General features: G+C 40.4%; 1 protein-coding gene across 7 annotated transcripts in view; it reads left to right on the top strand.

The window, feature by feature from the left end:
• The window catches only part of CACNA2D3 (calcium voltage-gated channel auxiliary subunit alpha2delta 3), a 1,184,653-nt gene that overhangs the window by 849,230 nt on the left and 313,707 nt on the right, over window positions 1-21,716 (top strand). The window lies entirely within an intron of this gene.

Raw genomic sequence — 21,716 nt, forward strand, 5'->3', positions numbered from 1 at the left:
CCCTGGGGTCCCTGGGAAAGAGGCTGAGAGTGTAACCGCCTCCTGGGATGTGAGAGTTTTCCCGTGTTCATTCCAGAAGAGAGCAATTGTATCAATATCCCCTGGTTACGGGGTTTGGTGGCATTTTCCTTGTGTTGTTCAATTTGCATTGGTCACCTTGGCAAACAAGGTGGTGAAAAAATCATATCAGAATATTAGTGGGCACTATGAATATTAATGGACACAGCTCACTTTTTACTTGTGTCTTCTCTGGTTACTTTCTTTTTCTCCTTTTCCAAATGTGTACAAATTCTGTGAGTGTGGCAGTGATTATGGACATGTTCTTAGATTCAGTCCTTGCCATGTAGAAAGGCCCAATCCTGGTCATGAATCTATGGGTTTCAATTTGGGGAATGTGACCACAGCTCAGTACCAACAACCAGTTGGAGCTGGAGAGACAGTGGTTGCGTTTTCTTCCTTGGACAAGGGAGAACAAGCCTGAGTGGTGGTTCCACTGGCACCGGGTTGTTGGAACTCCGGGTGCAGGATCATTCTAAGTCTCAGCTCCGAGCAGAGGATTTTGATGCTGAATCAGCTTCAAAGGAGGGGCTTTGCCAATCATCACAAAATGGCTCAATGGCCGGGTTTCTTGTGTAGTTTCAGGGTGATTTTTCTTAGTGATAATGAGTCTGGTGGGAGTGGCGTTTTTCATTTATTAATTGTAAATGTTCTCACAGGGCCTCTCTCTCATTGTTTTTGTTGGAGTTAATATCACATTAATCACTGTAACCCAGACACAGCTGTCCTCGGTGTGTTCGCCATGGCTGTTGTGGCCGCTTTTTGTCTCTTGGGCTCTCCCATCCTCCTGCATTCCTGACAGCTGCGGGCAAATGCAAAGCAGGAACAGAAATGGGAACTCATCTCAGGGGACATGCTGACACTGGCCAGGCCACAGCAGACTTGCCCTGCCTCAGCCTTAAGGCCCACCGTGGGACCGTGGAAACATGAACATATCATGTGGTCAAAAAGGAATGACCCGTTTTCAGAAGAAGGCATCCTGAACAAAGATGGTGTTGAGTAGAAAAATCTAATCTGGTTGCAGGGGACATCCTGAGCTTTCATCAGTTTCAGAGTCTGACCCCAGTGAGGTTTTGCATCACAGAAACAAAATAACTAAGCTGCCCTATTTATGTTGGCTCCATATTAATGGTAACGGCAGCAATGATAGTGATGGAGTAAGGCAGGAAAAACAGCAGGGGTGAGGAGCGTGGCTAAGCAAGCACTGAAGTGACTGAGACACCCAGTGATTTTGTGTATAAATTCTAAGCAGCCAGTATGATCATTTTATTTGTTTCATTGATTTAAAAAACATAGGCCAGAGTCTCTATAACTAAAATATTACAGTACTGGATAGACAGGCAGATGGACTAGAAGTGGAACAGAAGGTCTGAAACACAGACCCATCTACATCTGGGGATTTAGTGTATGATAAACGTGGCATCTCAGATCAGTGGGACTGTAATGAATACTTTTGAGAAAACTAGATAGCTATCCAGAAAAAGATAAAATTGGTTCTTTCTTCACATCAAAACTAAGAAAAATATCCAAGTGAATCAGAAATCTAAATTGTAAAATACAAAACCATACAAGTATTAGAAGAAAAGCTCTGAGAATTCCTCCATGACCTGTTTGCCAGGAAAGATTTAAAACCAAAAGCAAACGCACACACACAAAAACTTTTGCAAGTAAAAAAACAGTATAAGCAAAGTAAAATGACAAAATGGAAGAAAACATTTGCAACATATAGCATACATAAAGAATATAGAAATAATATAGAAAGAACTTTCAAAAATCAAGAGAAGAATCCTAAAATTCCTGCAGAAGAAATGAGCAAAAGACATGAGCAGACAATTCACAAAAAAATATTAAAAATAACCCTTAAACGTATGCCTGCTTATTTTTACAAAAAGAAACACACCAATAGAATTGGTTACTTATAAGGGGTGGGAATTTGGAGGGAGGTAGAGTGGGGACTCTTACATGTAGACACTAAACAAATTGAATTTGAAAGTAAAATTAGCACTTGAAAGCAGATCCAACAAGACTCTAGTTTGCATGCTCAATGCAATTTATTTGGTCACTTAATCGCAAACTGCCAATACAATCAGTGCACAATAGCCAGGCCAAGGGTGCACCATCCATTTATAGGTGGAGGATAACAAAGTCTCGAAGGTTCATCCTATGACAGGGAAAAGTAGTTGTACCTTTAAGGCGAGGTCTTGGGATCCAGGTCCTCCATGGCAGTCAGCAGCCGTTCCAAAGCCTATGGCAGGAGGCGCTAATCTGGTTGCAGCCTGTCAGAGAGAACAGCAGCGAATCTCACAGCATGGCATGGGCTGTGGAGCTAGGATTCAGTGACCAAGTATCAGCCAGCCTCTTACCTGACACTCGCGGAAGCAGCGTCTGCACTGAATTTTATAGGAAGTGCCCTTCTGGCTGGCATTTAGCGAATCCACATTATATTCTTGCATAAATGTCTGGTTATCACTTATTACAAAACATGTCTTCTTCCATTTGTTTACATTCTAATTGTGGTTAACATGTTTACAAGTTTCTGGGGTTTTTCTCAATTTGTATGCATTCTCCTTGTGGTCAACATGTTCCCATTGTTTTTGTGGGATTCGAGATCATTAATATCATTTCAATGCACAGCAAGTGGAAGGGATAGGGGAGGAAGCAACACATTTCTAAGTATACTTTTTGCATAGTTTTGACTTTTGGAAGCATGTTAATGTTTTATGTATTCAAAAATTGAATCAACAGGGATGGGGAACAAAACTAAAAATGAATGCGAGCAGAACCAAATGAATCCAACTGTATTGCAAATATCCAGAAGGGGGGAAATTATCCAGAAGTGGGGGACAGTGAGGCTAACCTTTTGAATGAGGTTCTAACGCACAGTATTATTTAAACACAATAATTTGACTATATGCCCTCTGTATAAAGGGAAAGAAAGAATTGCGAATAAATTTTAAAGCCCTTTAGTTTGTAGTAAAATGGGTATAGCAATTCTGAATCTATGTGATGAGTATTGTGGGATTGAACAAATATATAAATAGAGGGGGACAAGGCAGACACCTCTGTACTGGATTGAAACTGACAGTATCAGAATGAAATCCCAACTCTTTCCATTGAGAGGGCTGAACGACAGCTAGGTAGCGATGAACACATCTAGTACCCGGATACTGGCTTCTAAAAACCACTCCCTATCAAAAGGAACCAGAATTCCTTAAAGAGAGTGCTATTTCCAGGACTGTGACAGTGAAGGTACACAAAGAAAGCCTGGAATATTTTATGCCAGAAAATAAGGAAGTGTTCAAAACAGTAACAGGGTCATGTCAAAAGGACACAGGTGTTGGTGTGAAGGGGCTCTCACTGGCCACATCTGGGACAATTCAAGCATCAAAATAAAAAAGGACTATAATGGATTATAGCCTGTTGAACAAAACAGAAATCTACAAGTCCTTACTGATAATAAATAGAGGACAAATCTCAAACAAATTAACTAAATAGGTATCTAAATGGGTGGGAAGAGAGTGCAATGCACAAAGGAATGGTGACTTTTAAATGTGGAGGGAGTGGAGTTGGAAAATCACTATTTCAGTACAAAATGGTTAGGGCAAAAATCGTCAATGAATACTATATCTAGAGGGACATTTAATGAGGAGGAGGATATTTTCATCTCAAAATGTTTCCCCAGATTTTTGGTTAGTTGTAAGAGGGAAAAAATACTATCTATACAGTGAGATGAACCAGACAACATTTTGAGGGGTTTAGAAAAATTAGCAAAATTAGCATCACCATTGAGTGGCAGATGGTCATTGGATGTCCCTGGAGAAGTACACGTCACACTATGTAGAATTCCATATGGGGATGCGTACCCTGAAGCTAACAGCAAGGAGGAGGCTAAAGCTTTATATTAATGGAATGCTTTTCTTTAAATAATGTTAATCAATTGAATTAATTATTGTTTTAGATTTACTAATTATTTACAGAGATACATGCCTACCTTTATATGCATGTGTGTGTGGTGGGGGTGGGATTAAGAAAGAGAGGGACGCCATTGCTACTCAAGCTTTTCCACTGAAGAACTCTTGACAGCCAGACAAGGTCAATGATCTGGAGGCAGCCCTGTGCATGTAGTTGCGAAAGGAAGTGTCTTTGAAGTCTTGTGCTTTATTTTAAACATTTATGTGAAATTTGCGTTCTTTGCCATAATCGTCTTTACTCATCTTAAAATAGTATTCTTAGTGGCTCACTATTGAGTAAAATCGGCATGCCAAGATGACAGAGCTCTTCAAGAACCCTTTGAGGTGTATGAAAGTAAAGCACCAGAGTATTGTTATCCCAGAAGTGACTGCCTTGCATCACCTCTGTGCTTTCCAAGCTTCTCTTTTTGTGTCTTTGCAAATGGCTTTGGTAAATACATGCCCTAGTAGAAAGTTCTGAGAGTTCCTTCTTTTCTTGGCAGCGTTGAGAATCCTGTGGGGCCACTGAGGACCTCGGGGATCCTCTCTTTCCTAGGTCTGCTGAGTAAGGAGAAGGCAGCTGCTGCTTCTACAGCTGCTCTCTGGCCAGGAAGCAACAATCTCTTCAGACTCTTCATCTGGGCCTGGATTATGCTAGGGCAAGAACAAAGCCCCTTGTCATTCACATGGGGTCACAGAGCATGGAGTTGAAAAGACTGCTTAATGAGTACAGGGTTTTATGTTGGAGTGATGAAAATATTTTGGAACTAAGCAGAGATGGTGGCCACACAAAGATTTGAATCTGCCAAATGATACTTAAGATTCACTTTAAGATGGTTAATGTTATGTTCTTGAATATCATCTCAATTTTTTTTTAAATGAGCCAAGGGCATGAAATTACTTAATTAAAAAAAAAAAAATCTTTTGCTGAATTCATCTACAGAATCTAAATTCTGAGATGAGCCAACAACTTTAGAAACAACCAGAAGACAAAGGGTGGATTAGCAGTCATGAGCTGATGTCTTTCCTGACACGTGTTGCCCTAACGTAACCCAGCTTGAAATGACAGAGATGAGACACATGAGCACTGGGTATTGGGACTGGTGACTCCGTTTTAATCATCTGATGTCCTGGTGGGCTTAGTCATTTTAGAATTTTTTAAATATTTATTTAGATATATTTATAATCTACCTTAGTGTATTATATGAGGCATTGCGTTTAGAGTTAGAACAGCCTGGGTTTGGATTCCACATCTATTCTGCAATAACTAAATGACTATAAGCAAGTTATTTAGCCTCTTTGAATGTCGTTACCCTCATTTTCAAAATGCAAATAAAATCTGCCTTCCAGGGTTGACTATAAGGATTAAATGAGATATTGTTCATAGGGTATCTGTGTATGGTGAGCTCTTGATAAATAGCTATCATCATTGTCATTTCCCAATCTCAGGAAATTCCTCCCTCCCTCCTTCCCTCCCTCTTTTCCTTCCTTCCTGTAGGGTAGTACATGTTGATTTGTGATTCCCACCTAGAACTACAAATGAACCCTCATAATGTGGGTCAGCATCATTGTGACAGCTGTATTAGTTCTCTATCACTTCATGACAAGTTACCACCCACCTAGCAGCTTAAAATAACACCAGTGTATTTTCTCATAGTTCCATGGGTCAGGAGTCTGGGCCCAGGTTAGCTGGATCCTCTGCTCAGTGTCTCACCAGGCTGCAGTTGAGGTGTGTGCTGTGCTGCAGTCTCATCTGAGGCTCAGGGTCCTCTTCAAGCTCACTCAGGTTGTTGTGGTTGTAGGATGGCGGTTCCTGTTTCTTGCTATTTTCTGTGGCTCCCTGTTGGCTCTGAGAGGCCACCTGCTGTTCCTTGCCGCATGGTCCCTAGAGATAGTTGACAACAATGCGGTCTGCTTTCTTTTCCAGGCCAGCAGGAGCTTTCCTCTCTGATGCTTCACCTTCTTTAAAAGACTTCTTTGATTAAGGCAGGCCCACCCTGGGTAATTTTGATTATCTTAAACTCACCTGATTAGTAACCTGATCATGGGAGTGATATCCCATTATACTCAGGGAAAGGGGTTTTAAGGGCCTGTGCACCTGGGGGCAGGAATCTCAGGGCTACCACATACAGCCCCTGCACATGTGCTTTGGTCTGAGAAGGAAAGAAAATGCCAGAAGAAAATGCAACCACTACCCCTCTTGCAAACTCTCTGTCAATAGAAAGGCTTAGGGCAGCCATACCCATTCTTTATCATGACATTTCTGCTCACCGCTGATGTCTTGAGGAGTCTGGTTCTCTTTGTTATCATGGCTTTGATTCCTTTAGGAATCAGAAGACATGTGACCCTGCTGATTTATATTATTCCTACCCAAGGTTAATGAAGCAGGTATTTGTTGATTTTCTAGTAAATTCAGACACTTGATCCCACATATTTGCTTAATATTGTCTTAAAAGTCTTCTTTCTCCTTAATTATCTGTGTAGTTAATGCAAAAGGAATTCCTGTGTTTTCTTGACTCATGAGTTATGGCTGAAAACACAGCAGCAACAAATGTAATTATATAATTGATTTAATACTTAAATGAATAGCTTGAAACGACATGTGAGCACAGTGCTTTCCCATTTTATTAATTACATATTGATTCACATGGTTCTGGGTCTGGACAAGTACAAGATAAAAGTTTTAACTGTGGACAGAAGCTGAGTTTGGATTCTCCCACATGAGAGGCAAGGAATGTATTTAACCAAGCCTGATTCTGGAATCTAGACTGACATAACTTTCCCTAGATGGTCCCATCTTTTCTGCCTGTTACAACCAGTCTGATTAAATATTCTGTTTCCTGCTTGGTTGTTCTATTCAATTTGCTTTCCTGGTGAAGCCCAAATAAATGAATTAATGTTAACAACATTAATTATGTTTAATCTAATAAGATCTCATGTATTACTTGACAAAACAGCAAACACCAGAATTCTGAAATTCATAGGCTTCTCATCTGAATAGAAGTCATGCACCGTCATTATCTCTTAGGTGCAGAGCAAAAAATCATTAACAGTGGAATTTGTTCCATTTTGTAAGCAAATGACTGGTGCCTTATAGTTGGGTCTTAATCAGCTTGAGAATGCTACCCAACCTGCTGTGCGGGGTTAGAACCAGCATCACACTGAGGGAACAGCAGCATCATTTATCAAGCCCTGCAGATCAGTCTGACAAACAGAAGGGAAGCAAAGAAATTTAGAAACAGTGGGAATGTGACCATTTAAAATAATGAGATTCATTGCCAAGCCCTCCTGCGCCCCCGCCCCCCTTTGCTGGTAATGCAATTTGGTAGGCAATTTGTAGGAACTTTCAAACCCATTTAGTTGCACTTGCAAATTGGACATGTATCCCTTCTCCTTGCCCCCCACCAAGTCCAACTTAGAGAAAATACTTTGCATTTAATAAATTGCACATTTGTTTCATTTCCCATCTAGGAATGGCACCTAGGCCATTAGGAGTTGTTTGGGGGATTGCTTTTAAGCTACAACATCTCTTGCTGCCTAGAAGCAATTACTCAGGGGTTGTAGCCATTGGAAGGAAGATGTTGGCGCTTCGAAACTGAATTTACAGTATGATCCCAAGACACTGCTCCATGTCAAAGAAGTTCAGATCCTCAAAACAAAAAGAAACATGTAAAGAGAAACATAAACCATCCTGCTGGGTTGTGGAACAGAGAATACCATCTGCATTACATGGCATAGAGGAAGCTGATTATGTTGGGACCTCTATTTCATAGCAGATGGGTTCATTAAATTTAATAGCCTCCAGAGCCTTTAGAAACCGTGTTAAAAACATGTGGAGCATGCTGTGACACTTCACTTCTGGCCCCACAGTCATTATAACTGTGGCACGGACTATAAATATTACAGTACTTTATTTCCATTGAAAAAGATTACTGTTATAATTATTATTTTGCTAGGAGACAGTGGTGATGTTAACAATACAAGTGCGTTCCTGATTTTTGGTAGCGTTTATATTCATGCAAATATTTTCTTCTTCCATTTGATTGAAGATTTATCTATTAAATTGTTTTGTTTTTTATTTTTTTCTGAACTCAGCCTTTTTTTTTTCTTTGAGTTGGTGTTAGAAAACTATCAATTAATGGTATAAAATTATTACTGTAGAAAAGTTGTGTGGATGACTGTCCACTAGTAGAAAGGCTTAGAAGCAAACATGAACAGGGTTTTTGAATTTTAGGTATATATTTCTTGTTGTTTCTGCTATTATGGTTTGATAACTTGCAACTGTCTTTAATGAAAGGACAGCCTTTAATCTCTGCCAAATATAAATGGATAAAAAAATTAAACTTGAATAACCATATAGCATGATGGATTATTCAATTATCTTCCTTTATAAGTGATAGAAGACAACTCAAAGTAGCAAAAGCCAAATAGGGAAGATGTTGACTCTTGGAACCTGGATGTCCAAGTAGCTCTGGCTTGAGGCATGACTAGATTCAGGGGTCAACCCAATCTTACTTCAACTTGTCCCTTGAACCTTACTGGCTTAATTACCAGGCAGGCTCTCTCTGCATGGTGGCAAAGAAGGCCTCCATCATCCACCAGCTCCTGAATTCTTCCTTTCTCTTCCAGCACCTGTATAAAGCCTAGGATTGGTCTGTTTGCATCAGAACCTCACACTGAAAGGTTAGATGGAGCTACTAATTGATGACCTGAATCTCACAGAGTGGAGAAGAAACCAGTCCCAAAGGAGATTGATACTGAGAAGACTTTTTGTCCTGCACAAAACTTGCCTGTAGAACCCAAAGCTAACCCACATCCAACAGTGTGCATCATATCAGTATGATATTCACTATAGTACCATGTTTTTAAGCAAAGGAATCTTTATCTACGCAAATGCTTCCATGGGCCTTGATGTATAACACACACAGAGGCAGAGCTCCTCTGGTGGACATTTGGCAGTGGGACATGCAGCCACCATTGCTTGGCCTCCTCTTCAATGCCTAGGGAAGCTCTGAAACACTTGTTCTTGGGTCTTTCTGGTACTTCAGAGCTTACGTAGTATTCTAAATAATCACAGTGTCCACCTCGGAGAATGGCAAAGTGGAATTCTCTGCTTGAATTATCTTCTGTGCCTCAAAGTTTACAAGGTACTGTGTTAGGCTCAGTTAGGAAAGGTGGTTATGGGGATTAGGAGGTTGCATCTATAGTTGGATTAGAAAAACAATTTGGAAAGGTTATTATAATTATAATATTAATATTTTATGATATCTCTTCCTTATTTCTTCTTCATTACTGTAGATAATTGGAAGTTGGCTCCCCATACTTGTATCATTGCTTAGAATACATTGGTGCTAGAGTGGGAGAAATTTATGGGATAGATTTAGGGACAGCCTCAAAATGGACAAGAACCATCAAGGGAATCAAAATCCATCAAGAGTAAACAACCATTCTCTTGTTCTTCTCTGATAGAGCCACATAGGTTTTTCTCTGTGCTTTCTTACTTGAATGTGCTTTTTACTTTCTCTGCATACCAGTTCTCTTCACTCCCCCCTCTCATGGGTGAAACCTGGTCTCTTCCAAGTCCCGGATTTATGTGATATTCTAGTTCAAACAACGATGGAGTCCCCGATGGACACAGGGTTTACGTATCTGAGTTCACACTCCTTTGTGAATTACATAATTCACCTGAGCTCATCTTCCATTGAATTGTGATGTGTCTCCCCCTTATCCAGTCAGCTATGGTCAGGGAAGGGGCATGTGATCGAGTAGCCAAAGCTGTGGTAGCCAGTTCTGTAAGAAGGGCTATGGGTAGGAAGAAATGACCGGAGACTGAAAGAGTTGGTGTATCTACACTTCTGCCTTCCTCTCTCAGGTTTCTGCAGGTTGCATCCTTGGCTGGTCTCTAATACTAACTTTTGGACGCATGTCTTCTCCCACTTCTCTGAGCCTCAGGCTCCTGTTCTCCCTTTAGCCCTGGTTGCCCAAGTACCCCATCCTGCTCCTCTCCCTGCTGCCCACTTCCTCAAACCTGCCCTTCCTCCTTACGTTATCCCTGCTGCATGGGTGGCAGGAACTCCTCTCCCTTTGCCTTCTGAGAACTGGATGAGGTATTTTGTCCACCACACCCAAAACTGTACTGCTTTCCCCCCTTCATTGTCCAGTTATTTGGGCAACTTGGATTCTCAGAGCTCATTCTCATGTTTTGACACAGTTCAGACTAAAATGAACATTTTCCTCTTGTTACCAGCATGAAGAACAATTAAAATAATCCCAAAGAATCAGCCTGTGGTTTGCCATCAACTGCCAGTTTATTTTCTCTTTCCGTATACAGGATTTTCTCCATGGGAAAGATTTGATTCTTTTACTCTTATTTCAAAAGGAATGCTGTGCCAAATATAAATAGTCTATGAGGCTGTGGCTCAAAGATATCATAGATAAGAATATTTCAGCTCACTTGGACCCTTAAACTATTTCTGCTTAATAATGGCAGAAGACCATTCTTTTGCCTCCTCTTGCCATTAAAAGATGATTCTTCCATGGTATTTCACACCTGCTTGTATGTGATATGGCAATTTGGGGCTCCTTCCAGCCTTATTTTGCTGGCAACACGTACTCCTGTTCCAGGTCCAGACTAAGCATGCTCAGTGCCATTTCCTCAGGGGAAATTCTCTCTTGTTCTGAACAAAGAAAGGAAAAGCAAAGACAGTCATTTATTCAGGCAAAAGGAACATGTTTTCAAATCAATTTCCATTATGTTTAATAAAAAAATTGGGAACATCAACATCTTTTCTGGTTGATGGAAACAACTATTAAACACTCTAATGTGATCAAATTAAAGGTTGCCCTAAAGGAAGCAAGGGCAGTGTTCATCCCACAGCCTGTTTCTCTCTTCCTTAGCCCCTGTAAGGCGCATGTGTTTCCATGCAAAGGATCCTTCCCTTGAGAAAGACAGGATTTGAATGCCCATTTCTTCATCAGTTGATAGCCCCATGGTATTCCAGCGTAAGCAACAGTGAACAGGACTTCACTCACGCCATGCAAGGGCCAGCATGAGACCAAATCTGATCGCTTTTTCTTTCTATCTCTGAAAAATGTGTGATGCCCCATTTCAAAAAGGTATTTTCAAATACTTTAGCTACCTGAATAGTCAAATAATAAATCAGTGATTCTAAAGTACAGATAGCATCATCACTGGCTCAAAACCCTCCAGAAGAGCCTAAATTCTAAGCATTTGAAAGCATGTGATAACCTGACTCAGTTTACTTCTGTCTTATCTTTCAAAATGGACTTTCCTCGTTTAATACTACCATTCAGCCTCACTCTACTCACAAATTTGCAGTCTCAGCAATTAACCATTATGTTTTCTCATACCTCAGTCACTGCACATGTTGTTCTCTCTGCAAGAAGCAGCCTCTTCCTCCAACCCCAGTGGCTACCTCTGGGCTTATCCTTTGCTCTCAGTTTCATCCTTGCTTCGGGGAAGTCTTCCCTAACCCCCTCCGATCTACCCACTGACTAGAGTAGGGCGCTTATGCTGTGCTTCCGAAACATTTAGCACCATCCTAAAACTTTTCATACTATATCAAAAAATTCCAATTTTATTTATTGTCCCACTTAACTATAAACTCCTTATGGAGGGAATGGTATCAGGCACATGGAAGGTAACTAAGAAATACTCAGATGAATGAATATCTTAGAATCAGAGCTCTGAAGGTTGGAAAGCATCTGCAGATATTTGTGTTTCATAATTGTCAGGTAAGAATGTTGTCATCTCAAACATTTCATAGAACTTGTTTCATACTGGCGCAAGGTCGTTTTTGTTATACACATTATCAGCGGATTCATCTTCACAGTGTGATTGGCCTTCTCTCTCGGTTACACAGCACCACCAACCCAATGAAGCATTTGCCACATCCATCAAACAGTTCTGAATTTGTGTGTCCATGCTTTGGGGAGCTAAGATAATGGCATTCTGATTGGCAGAGGTCGTTTAATGTCAGCTATGTTAAGATAAAATTGACGGTACTTTTGCCATATACAGTTCCATGCCACAGAACTCACCCATTGTTAAAATGAAAGGGAATTTAAAAAAAAAAAAAGATAAGGGTTTTGCCACTGTCAGAATCATATCTAGTTGCTGGGCAAATAATAGGTGTTCAGGGAACCCTTAAAAATAATCCCTTATATTTGTCTTGCATTTCCTGGCTTTCAGTGTACTTTTATGAATGTTGCCTCCAAATGTCTTTCCAGGGCCAATGGAGCACCACCATTGGCGACCACTATCCCTCAGACCCAGAACATTCAGCCACACTGGTTGCCTTTTCATTGCTTGAGAACACCCCATTTGTTCTCGCTTTTGAACATTCCTCCTGAACTGGAAAGATCGCCCTCCTTTTCTGCTTCTATTCGGGAACAGGCTCTTTGCTGTTCTCCAGGTCTCAGTTAAAAGTCACCCTTCACATGCCCAATTACTTCCCATCTCAGATCCCTCCCTATTGGTTTCCTTCATAGAAATTATGTTCATTTATAATTATTTTAATTTATTGCTTTGATTTTTTTCTGTTTCTTCTCTGTCTCTCTAACAATAATGTTAATGACTGGAACAAATTCTATGCTGTATGCCTATGACCGAGTATAGTCCCTGGCACATACTAGGTATTCAGTTACTCAGTATTAGCTTAGAAAGGCTAAGTTACTTGGTCTTAGTTATACAACTAGTCTCTTTATACTACTTACTAAAGGACACCAAAAGCTAAAGAGAAGAAATAATAAAAAAATATTGGCCACAAAGTGGGCAGTGAGTACCAAGATAAGAGTTTAAAATATTGTCCCTTAAATGTAGTTGTCATATTTGTCTTAAAATATTGTTGAATGGTCAAGTGCAAGACTGAACCAACTGGTCTATATCAATGCCAGTTCATCTACTCAGTGGCAATCACTCATTTTAGATGGAAGAAGAGGGAACATTTGCGGGTGAACCAGATTCTCCTTCTGCAGCTTTTCTTTGCTATGCGTGTTGTTAAAAGCAATATGTTGGAAAAAGGGTTGATTGCTTAAGGCACGTTGTTTACACTGTATTACTTGAGTCTGATGGAAAAGTTCCTAACAGTGGTTTTCTTGCTAAAGATATGGTTTATGGATAAAGTCTGGAATCTGATTTTTTTTTTTTCCTTTGGTAGGACGTCATCATAATTTAGGTGGACTCCAAAGAAATTTGATAGTGGGAGAGGCTGGGAAAAATATCCAGGTTCCTAGCGTTTCATTAGCATTAGCACTCAGTTCTGCATCGAAAGATAAATGCTATCTGCTTTTAATTACTGTCCTTATTCAGGCCAAGTTCATTACTGTGTGCCAGGCTGGAAAGAAAAATTCCCAGAAAGTCTGATATCATGATAGAATGGTAGTGTGTTTCCTGAAGAAAAAATGCTAAAAGATCCTTAATGTATTAGCATTTGGATATAACTTTTGCAACAGAGTACTAAAGGAATGGGAGGGGGGACCATAGAATTTGGCAGCTGTTTGCCATCATATCTCTTGGCAATCTGCTTCTTATTTAGTTTTCTGTTATGTAAAAGCATGGGATTCTGAAGTTAAAAAATATTGATCACTGCATGACAATACCTATGTAACTAAACTATATTGTGTTGAAAAACCACTCATTTAAAAATGAGATTAGTGTTTCTCTATTTTATTATTAAAATTTGTGGATCATTTTACTTAAAAAGTAATGTGGTTTTTTTTAAACATAAGTTATTTAAAGGTTAAAATAACCTTAATTTTAACTATTACTTTTATTAAAAACAGATTTTTTTCAACCAAGTACAGCTGAATGCAAATAAGGACAAACTTGGAAAAGAAAATTGGTGGCTGGGAATGCAGAAACGCATTGAGGGCTGCATCTTAGTCATGAATATTTAAGCTCTCAGTGGCCCTTTGCTCTATTGACAGAACCATACATTTTTGTAAGATCTGTTTTCTTCCCCAGACTTTGTGGAATCTAGATCCAGTTTGTCAATTTCCCATTTCTCTCAGGTTGATAATCCAACATAGGGCTGAATCCCGAGCACTCAGAGTGTCTGGACTTTCCGACCCTCTTATCCAGGTGGATTGCCCCTTCTCCCCTGCAGAGTGCCGGCAAACAGAAGGGTCTACCTTTGGCTGCTGTTGCTCGAGGGACACTTGTAGAACCAGGTGTAGTGCTACCTACGTCCTTGACCAGAGACCTGCTAAGCTATGGGTCAGTTGCTGTTCAGGGCTAATAGGTGATATACAAGGTTGTCATAGTTTTCATTTTTAGGAAATACAGTTTAAGTCCCTGCCCTGAACAATTCAAGCCAAGTAGGTGGTTTATAGCTATTGATTGTGTTTTGTAGCTATCTGTGGCCTGTTAAACAAGGCTTTGAGTGCTTTCCCCCACAGTCCTATTTCCAGGCAGTCTTGGTTTTCTGGGGCTGATAACAAAGTACCTCAGGCCAAGTGGCTTAGAACAACAGTATGAGATGGAAGTCTGAAGTCAAGGTGTCATCAGGGCCATGCTTCCTCTGAAGCCCAGAGGGGAGAACCAGTCCTTGCCTCTCGTAGCTTCTGGTGTTTGCGGACATTCCTTGGTGTTCCTTGGCTTACATACGCATCCCTCCCTGCTCCATCTCCCCTTTGTCTCTCTGCGTCTCCTCTCGCCTTCTTATAAAGACAGCAGTCTCATAGGGCTCACCCTAATCCAGCTTGGCCTCATTTTAACTAATCACATGTTCCAAGACCCTATTTTCAAAGAAGGTCACATGCACAGGACTAACCAGGGGTTACAATTTGATCATGTCTTTTTTTAGGGGACACAATTCAACCCAGGTCATGGGGAAAACAAGTCTCAGATTCTGCCTTCCATGCAAACATTTATTAGCAAGAATGCACAAAGCCCAACTTTTTTGGACGTTAAGGAAGTCCTAGCTCTCTGTCCTTTCAGGTGTTCTTTTGGCATCTTGCGTTACAGCAAATGCAACATTATTTGCAGGATTCAGTTTAACTTCTATTTGGAGGCAGATGACCGAGAAGCCCGAGTCACAACTGAAGGAAGGACTGTTTAAAATTCAACCCTGCAGGATGAAGGTCACTGAACACCCAAAGGCCTTATGTGGTTCATGCAGACAGGCAGAGCCTCTGCAATATATCGAACCAACCATCATAGTGTGGAAAACACCAATCTTGCCAATAAAATTAATGTTTAAGGTCTACTGTAGAAATTGGCAAAGCCTTTGATGTTGCTCAGAGATAAATAGTTGTAGCACATGTAGCCCTTTGATTAAATGTTAGCTGAAATGTGTATTCCTGATTAGGACAAATGACCACCTTTGAAATATGGATTTAAATTAACGTGCAGATTCATATCACATCTGGTGACACCGTGAAGAGCCTGTATCTTACTTATCTTTGCCTGTGGCTTACATACCCAATACTCATATGACTGTTCATTGCGTAACTGAGTGAGTAAGTTCATGACTATATGACTTAATTTTACTATCTTTTAGTATATCCTATTTTCAATTTTCCTGATACAGAAGATATTGTTAGTTGAAAAAACTCTGTGGCCATTGCTCCTTATATTCAGTTAGCAACAAAAGGGAAGATGAAAACAACCACATTTTACCACTCCCACATGTTTCAGAGCTTTTCTCTTCTTGTGTGTATTTTCCACACACACATTTGAGTGGGTATGTCATAATCACAACACATTTAATGACAATTGCCTTGAGTTTCAGAGCAACTGAATTATGAAATAGTTCATTTTAGTTATGGTTAACAAAGCATCAGGGTAGCATTATGATCTGATTCTCTCAGGTTAAACCACCTTATCAGCCTAAACTCACATAAAATTTTTCAATGTTCAGTCATTTCTTAAGGATACAATTAGAATTATTTTGTAATCTATACCACCATAAATCTTTTATTTGCTCTTAAAAATCTGGGCTAGAAGCACAATTGATTGCTATCTGTGAAATTGGAAAGGAGGCTATTTAAAGTCCTCTTTTTCCTTAGCATTTCCCTACTCCTTACTGTTGGCTTCTGATGGCAGCTGTTTTATACTGTCCTGTCCCCAGTACTGTTACTGCAGTGCCATAGCCTTCCGTACTAAAGGACATATGCTGTATTCACTGACTCTGTATTTCCTTTACTCTTTTAACCATCTCATCTCATCTGTCAATCATGGTCTAGGTGTGGGTCATAAGAGTTTTGCCCACAGCTAAAAAAATTTATTTGAAAACCTTTTTATACCAGTGTTGGTCGCTGGTCATCTTAAGTATGGTTGCTCCTTGATGTACTGATTCCTTGTCCACTGCCTTCTCCTCAGTCCGTTGATGAGCACATTTGGCTTGATTCCCCCAGCTGACTTTGTCCTGACATTCCTTGCCTGATTGGTCAGGAAGCTCTCACCACCACTCAGAGACTCAGTGTCTAAGACCTGTCGAGGTACCCAGTCCCTTAGTGCCCTCAAGCCTCCTGATGTCTCTTTGTGGTGGTTGCCTTCTTCTTCGTGTCCATTTGGGGGACCAATCAGAGGTGTCTCAAAATCACTTTTGAAATTTCCCAAATTAGGAGGCATGGGAAGCCTAGAGATATTGAAGAACTGACCTTTGTCCCTTTCAAAACCAGGCTGTTAGTTGTAGCATCCCAGAATTTCTGAGGCTCCTAACAATTGAATGGACACTGGAAAGGATCACTGGGCTTGGAGTCTGAAGAATGAGGGTCAAGTCTTTGTTCTGTCCCTTCCTGGCCATATGCCCTTCTATAAAGCACTTCCCTTTTCTGGGCCTCAGTTTCCCTATTTCATTGAATTAGATGTGACATCAACTATAGTGTGAAACTCAAAGTTAATAATAGTTTTAAAAGTATTCATGTTTAACAGTTGGGGTAATAGGAATTATTGATAGCATGATGTTGTGAATGTAATTAATACTACTGAATTGTAGACTTGAAAGTGGTCAAAATAGGAAAATTTAAGTTATATATATGTTTACTTTGATAAAAAGTGATATATATATATTTTTTTTTCAAGCTGATGGTAACAATTGTGGTGCTGATGCAGGCTGAATTTGCCCACAGCAAGCATTCCCAGATATTTGGTCCCAAAAGGTTTCTCCATAAATTCTCAGTACCTGATATGTAGGAGGCATTTAATATACTTCATTGAGTGAAAAAAAAACATATCATATTCTGTTCTCTGGGTCCATACAATACTGATTGAGCAACCAACAATAATGATGATAATCGCAGCCACATTTATTGAGTATTCACCATTGGCCAGGCAAGTTAAATATGTCAAATATATTTCTATATTTATATAATGCTAAATATTATATTTAATTATAACATTATAATATTGAATATGAATATATAACATATAACAGTCTTATGATATGAGGGCTTTTATTTGCAGGTAGTAAAACTGAGGCAATAAAAAATTAAATATTTTGCCCAAATATCCATTAGAGATTTTTTTACAAAAAACAAAATCCAAAAAATCTGTTCTTTTTGCTATGCAATGTAAATGTTTTAAAATTTAAAAACAGTGAGGAGTTATTTGGGCATTAAGATATTTGCTCTTGTGCCTGAATATCCCTAGTTTGCCCTCTATATAACTGAGTGGTGAGATATTGCAGGTTCTTTATTATAACCAAATGGAGATTCAGGACTCTGCAAAGTCATCATCATATGCATGGTTCTGAACAAGGCTTGTGAGTACATCCAAGGCCTGAATTCTCCTCAGATTTGTGTGCAGTGCCATGTTCAGTAGGCTGGAAAAATTTGTGTGGCTTTGGCCAAAATCAAACTGTTTTGCCAAGCTTGCTTTCTCTCCCCCAATTGTGAAACCCATGGTTATTTGGGTGGAAATTTAATCTGTGCCTCTGATTCATTTACTCATTACTCATTAAACTGCTATTTAGTTCTAGCTGTATGAGCTGTAAGAGCTTCCCCTAAAGCCTCTGTCAAACAAAAATGGATTATAGCAGGATTCAGTGTGGCTGGCTTGACTCATATCTAAACCAAATCGAAGCAGGGACTCGGGGGTTCCACAGGTTAGGCTGAACGAGTTAAGGCAAGACAGGCTGCTTCAGGTGCCAAAGCCTGTTCTCTGCATTTGAGATCTACCTGCTCTGTTTTCCCAAAGAAGTGCACTGTGGAGTTTCTGGAGAAAGATTCAAGTAAACTTTTTATATAATGAGGAATATTTTCCTTTTTCTCCCTAAGGTTGTGTTTGGGCCACTTAGGGAGGTGGCAAGGGTATACCATGTTGGTTCAGAGTATGGACCTTGGAGCCAGACAGCCTGGGTTTGAATCCTGCCACTTAGTAGATATGTGATCTGGGGCTGTCTGCTTAACCCTCCCTGTGCTCCGTTTTATCTTTCATAGCAAGAGGATAACAGTAGACTCTACCTTGCCTGGTTGTTGTTGGAGTAACTGGTAGAGTGTCAAAGAAGGCCTACAGAGGAGTTGCTTTGTACTGTTGTTGATGATGATCTCCTGCAGCCCTCCCATGGGGATTTTGTCTTCTCCCCTCTTACCCACTGGTTTTGTGGTCACCAGAGTAAAGTTGCCTTCTGCTATTGCAAGCCAACAATCTAAATCCACATATTATTTATCACCATGTCAGGGGCCACAAACACAAATGTTTGCAGGGGCCAGGCTTGTTAAGTTAGTACAAGGAGAAGCCTGGGAATGAGGCAGTAGGGGTTGGGATGAGGGAACTATGATGACTTACAACACATACACCATCCATAAGGATTCATTTCAAAAAGTTTTAAAATAGCTGATGGCCAAATAAAACTTACAGGCGTGATCTGCTTGTAGTTGGGAATTCCTTATGCCAGATAATGATTCCATTCACAACTTTTTCTATGCCACTTTCACCTCCAGCACCCACTTCTATCCTTTTCTTTGGTTTTTATTTTTCTCCTGCCTTGCCCTCAAGAACTCCAGCAGCCAGAAAAGCGGCAGAACAAATCTCAATCTCTTCATACGTCTAGTTCACACTCTACATTCGTCCTTACTCATTTGTGACCTGCAGTGCCTGCTGCAGCAGCCCATCACCTAGAAACAGCTTCTCTTTCTTACCTGTGCTCAGTGGTCTCTCTATTGCTGGGCAGCCCCAGATGATGTAAAGGGGACTGTTTTGGTCTCCTGGCTGCTAAAACAAATACCTTACAATGGCTTGGCTCAACAACAGGAATTTATTGGCTCATGGTTTCAGAGGCTAGAAGGCTGGCTTCCTCCTGGGGTCGGTATTTTCTGGCTGGCCGGCAGGCTTTGGGATTCTTTGGCTTTCCCATCACATGATAATGCACATGGTGATGTCTCCTTTCTTTTCCAGGTTCCACTGACTTCCATGTTCTGACTGCACCCCATGGCTTCTCCTCTGTGTCCACTTTCCTTTGCTTATAAGGACTTTACCATGTTGGATTAGGGCCCACCCTCATTCAGTTTGGGCACCTTAACTAATAACATCTTCAAAGTTCCTATTTGCAAATAGGTTCACACCCACAGGACCAGGGGTTGGGACCTGAACATGCCTTTTGTGGGGGACATGATTGAATCCCCAGTAGGCTTTAAACAGTCTCAGGTTGAATCTGGCCTGAAAAAACCCTGGGTCAGAAATCCTGGCTTCTGTGGCATGAACGGTTCTGTCATGCACTGTTGACCAGCCCACTGACACATGCAGGCACCTTGAATGCACTCCTTGTACTTTCATTCAACTTTTTTATGCATAGTGTATGAAACTTTCTCAAGGAGGTGTTAATTTCTATGTGTTCTGCTTACTCAGCAGAATGCTTGCACAAAATAGATGCTCAGGGAATGTGTCCTGATCAATGGATTCTGTCTTACCCCCATCACCAAGAATTTGCTAACGTCCGCAAGCTCGTGACATTATTTAGGGCATGACACAAGGCTGGTTAAACCCATTTCTTGACCTTACTCAACTGTCAATAGAAATAAGAATTAGCATTGGCAGAGGGCATATAGCAGGTGAGTGATGCAGGCAGAATTTGTATGCAGAGCAGGTGCAGAGACTGAAACAAGAGGAAGAAGTGGCAAGGAAGAGAAATGCAAGCGTAGTTCATATGTGATTAGACACTTTCCATTTTTAGCCTCATGGCTTTAATTTGCATAATTCTTTTAAAAAGAAAAATTAATTATTTATAACTGTAGCTTTTAACCAAACTGTGCATTTAAAGTAATCACTGTGGTTAATTTAAATAAAATCTTTTGTGTAAACAGTTTATGCTCGTTAGAATGAGAAAACTGTTGGTTTATTCAATTAAAAGTACATTATTGCCAGTTTGGATTCTCTTTCTTTTTTTTCCACTTCAAAATACAAGACTGTCACATTGAGACAGATGGGACTTAATTAACTTGTCTCAAAAGTAGCCAGATCTTTTTTTTTTTTTTAATTTTAAAGAATATAGATTTCAAAAGCCTTTTTAAAAACCAAACCACTATGTTAGAACTCTGAAAAGTAGTTCCTGCCCTTTACTCTGAGGCAGTGGGTACAGAAATAAGTTTGTTGCCCAGCAAGTGTGCATGACTTCCATAGGTGCCCAGTGCAAGTCAGAGAAGATGGTTCTCAGCAAAGCTTTCATGCTGTATTCTTTCAAGAAGGCAAAATCATTGAACTGACCAGTGCTTATGTAGTTCACCATTTCCAGTGGGTAAAGAGGCTCTTCCCATGAAGCCTACCATGTTTCCAAGAGGCTGTTTACCCTTGTTTGCTGTTTAGTTCCCTGAATGTCCATAGCCCATGATCCGCTCTTGGGAGGGTGACCCTGGCCATTGGCCCAGGGCTTGATGGGTGCACAGCTTTGCTCAGAAGGGTGAGCAGCTAACTGACACCAGAGGTTGATGGTGAGTCCTGATATATAATGGGGTGAAGTTTCTAGAAGCCACAGCCCTGCATTCACCCCAAAAGTAAGACCGAAAGCTGATCTGAGCAGCCTTGGTAGTGGGGTATATTGGGGAGTATGCTGGACTGATAGGTGGAAACCAGGCATAGGCCTATCATGAGTTTCCTTTGTGAAACCACTTGATCTTTCTAGACATCTAAAATGAGGTGGTTGGACTGAATAGCTGTCTTTTTGTTTCTTAATTTGCAAAGCTCTTTGATGCAAATTAAATTATTAGAGCCACACACTGTAAAATAAAGTGCTTCTCTTTGTTTATTAAAATTAGGGCTCCAGAGAAAAGAGTTCATGTACTGGTCTGAATAGTTTATAATATGTTGTCTTAGTGAATTGAGTCTCTTTGTCTATGATGCAAATCCAGCTCAGCCAGATGTGTATGATTAAGGAGAATCAATTGAATCATAAAACTGAATGTCAAACCGTAGATCGCTGTCTTCAGGCATGACTGGATCTAGGTGCCCAAATGCTATCAGGTATCTGCCTTTTCCCGTCTCTTGGCTCTGTGTTCCTGTGTGACTTTAATCTCAGATAAGGTCCTCCTCCCCTTGTGGTGCCAAGACCGCCACCAACAGCCCCAGGCTTACATTCTACCAGTGGAAACCCCTCAGAAGAAAGGTATCTTCTTTTTCCTCATAGTCCTAGCCAGGTTTCTGGTGCTGACTCTCATGGCTTTCACCATGTGCTCATCTCTGCATGGAAACCCATCACACAGTCAACAGGATAGAGTGTTCCGATTGGCCATGAGAGGGTCACATGTCTACCC

The sequence above is a fragment of the Choloepus didactylus genome, chromosome 1 (genome assembly GCF_015220235.1).
Source record: "Choloepus didactylus isolate mChoDid1 chromosome 1, mChoDid1.pri, whole genome shotgun sequence".
In the NCBI taxonomy this organism is placed as follows: Eukaryota; Metazoa; Chordata; class Mammalia; order Pilosa; family Megalonychidae; genus Choloepus; species Choloepus didactylus.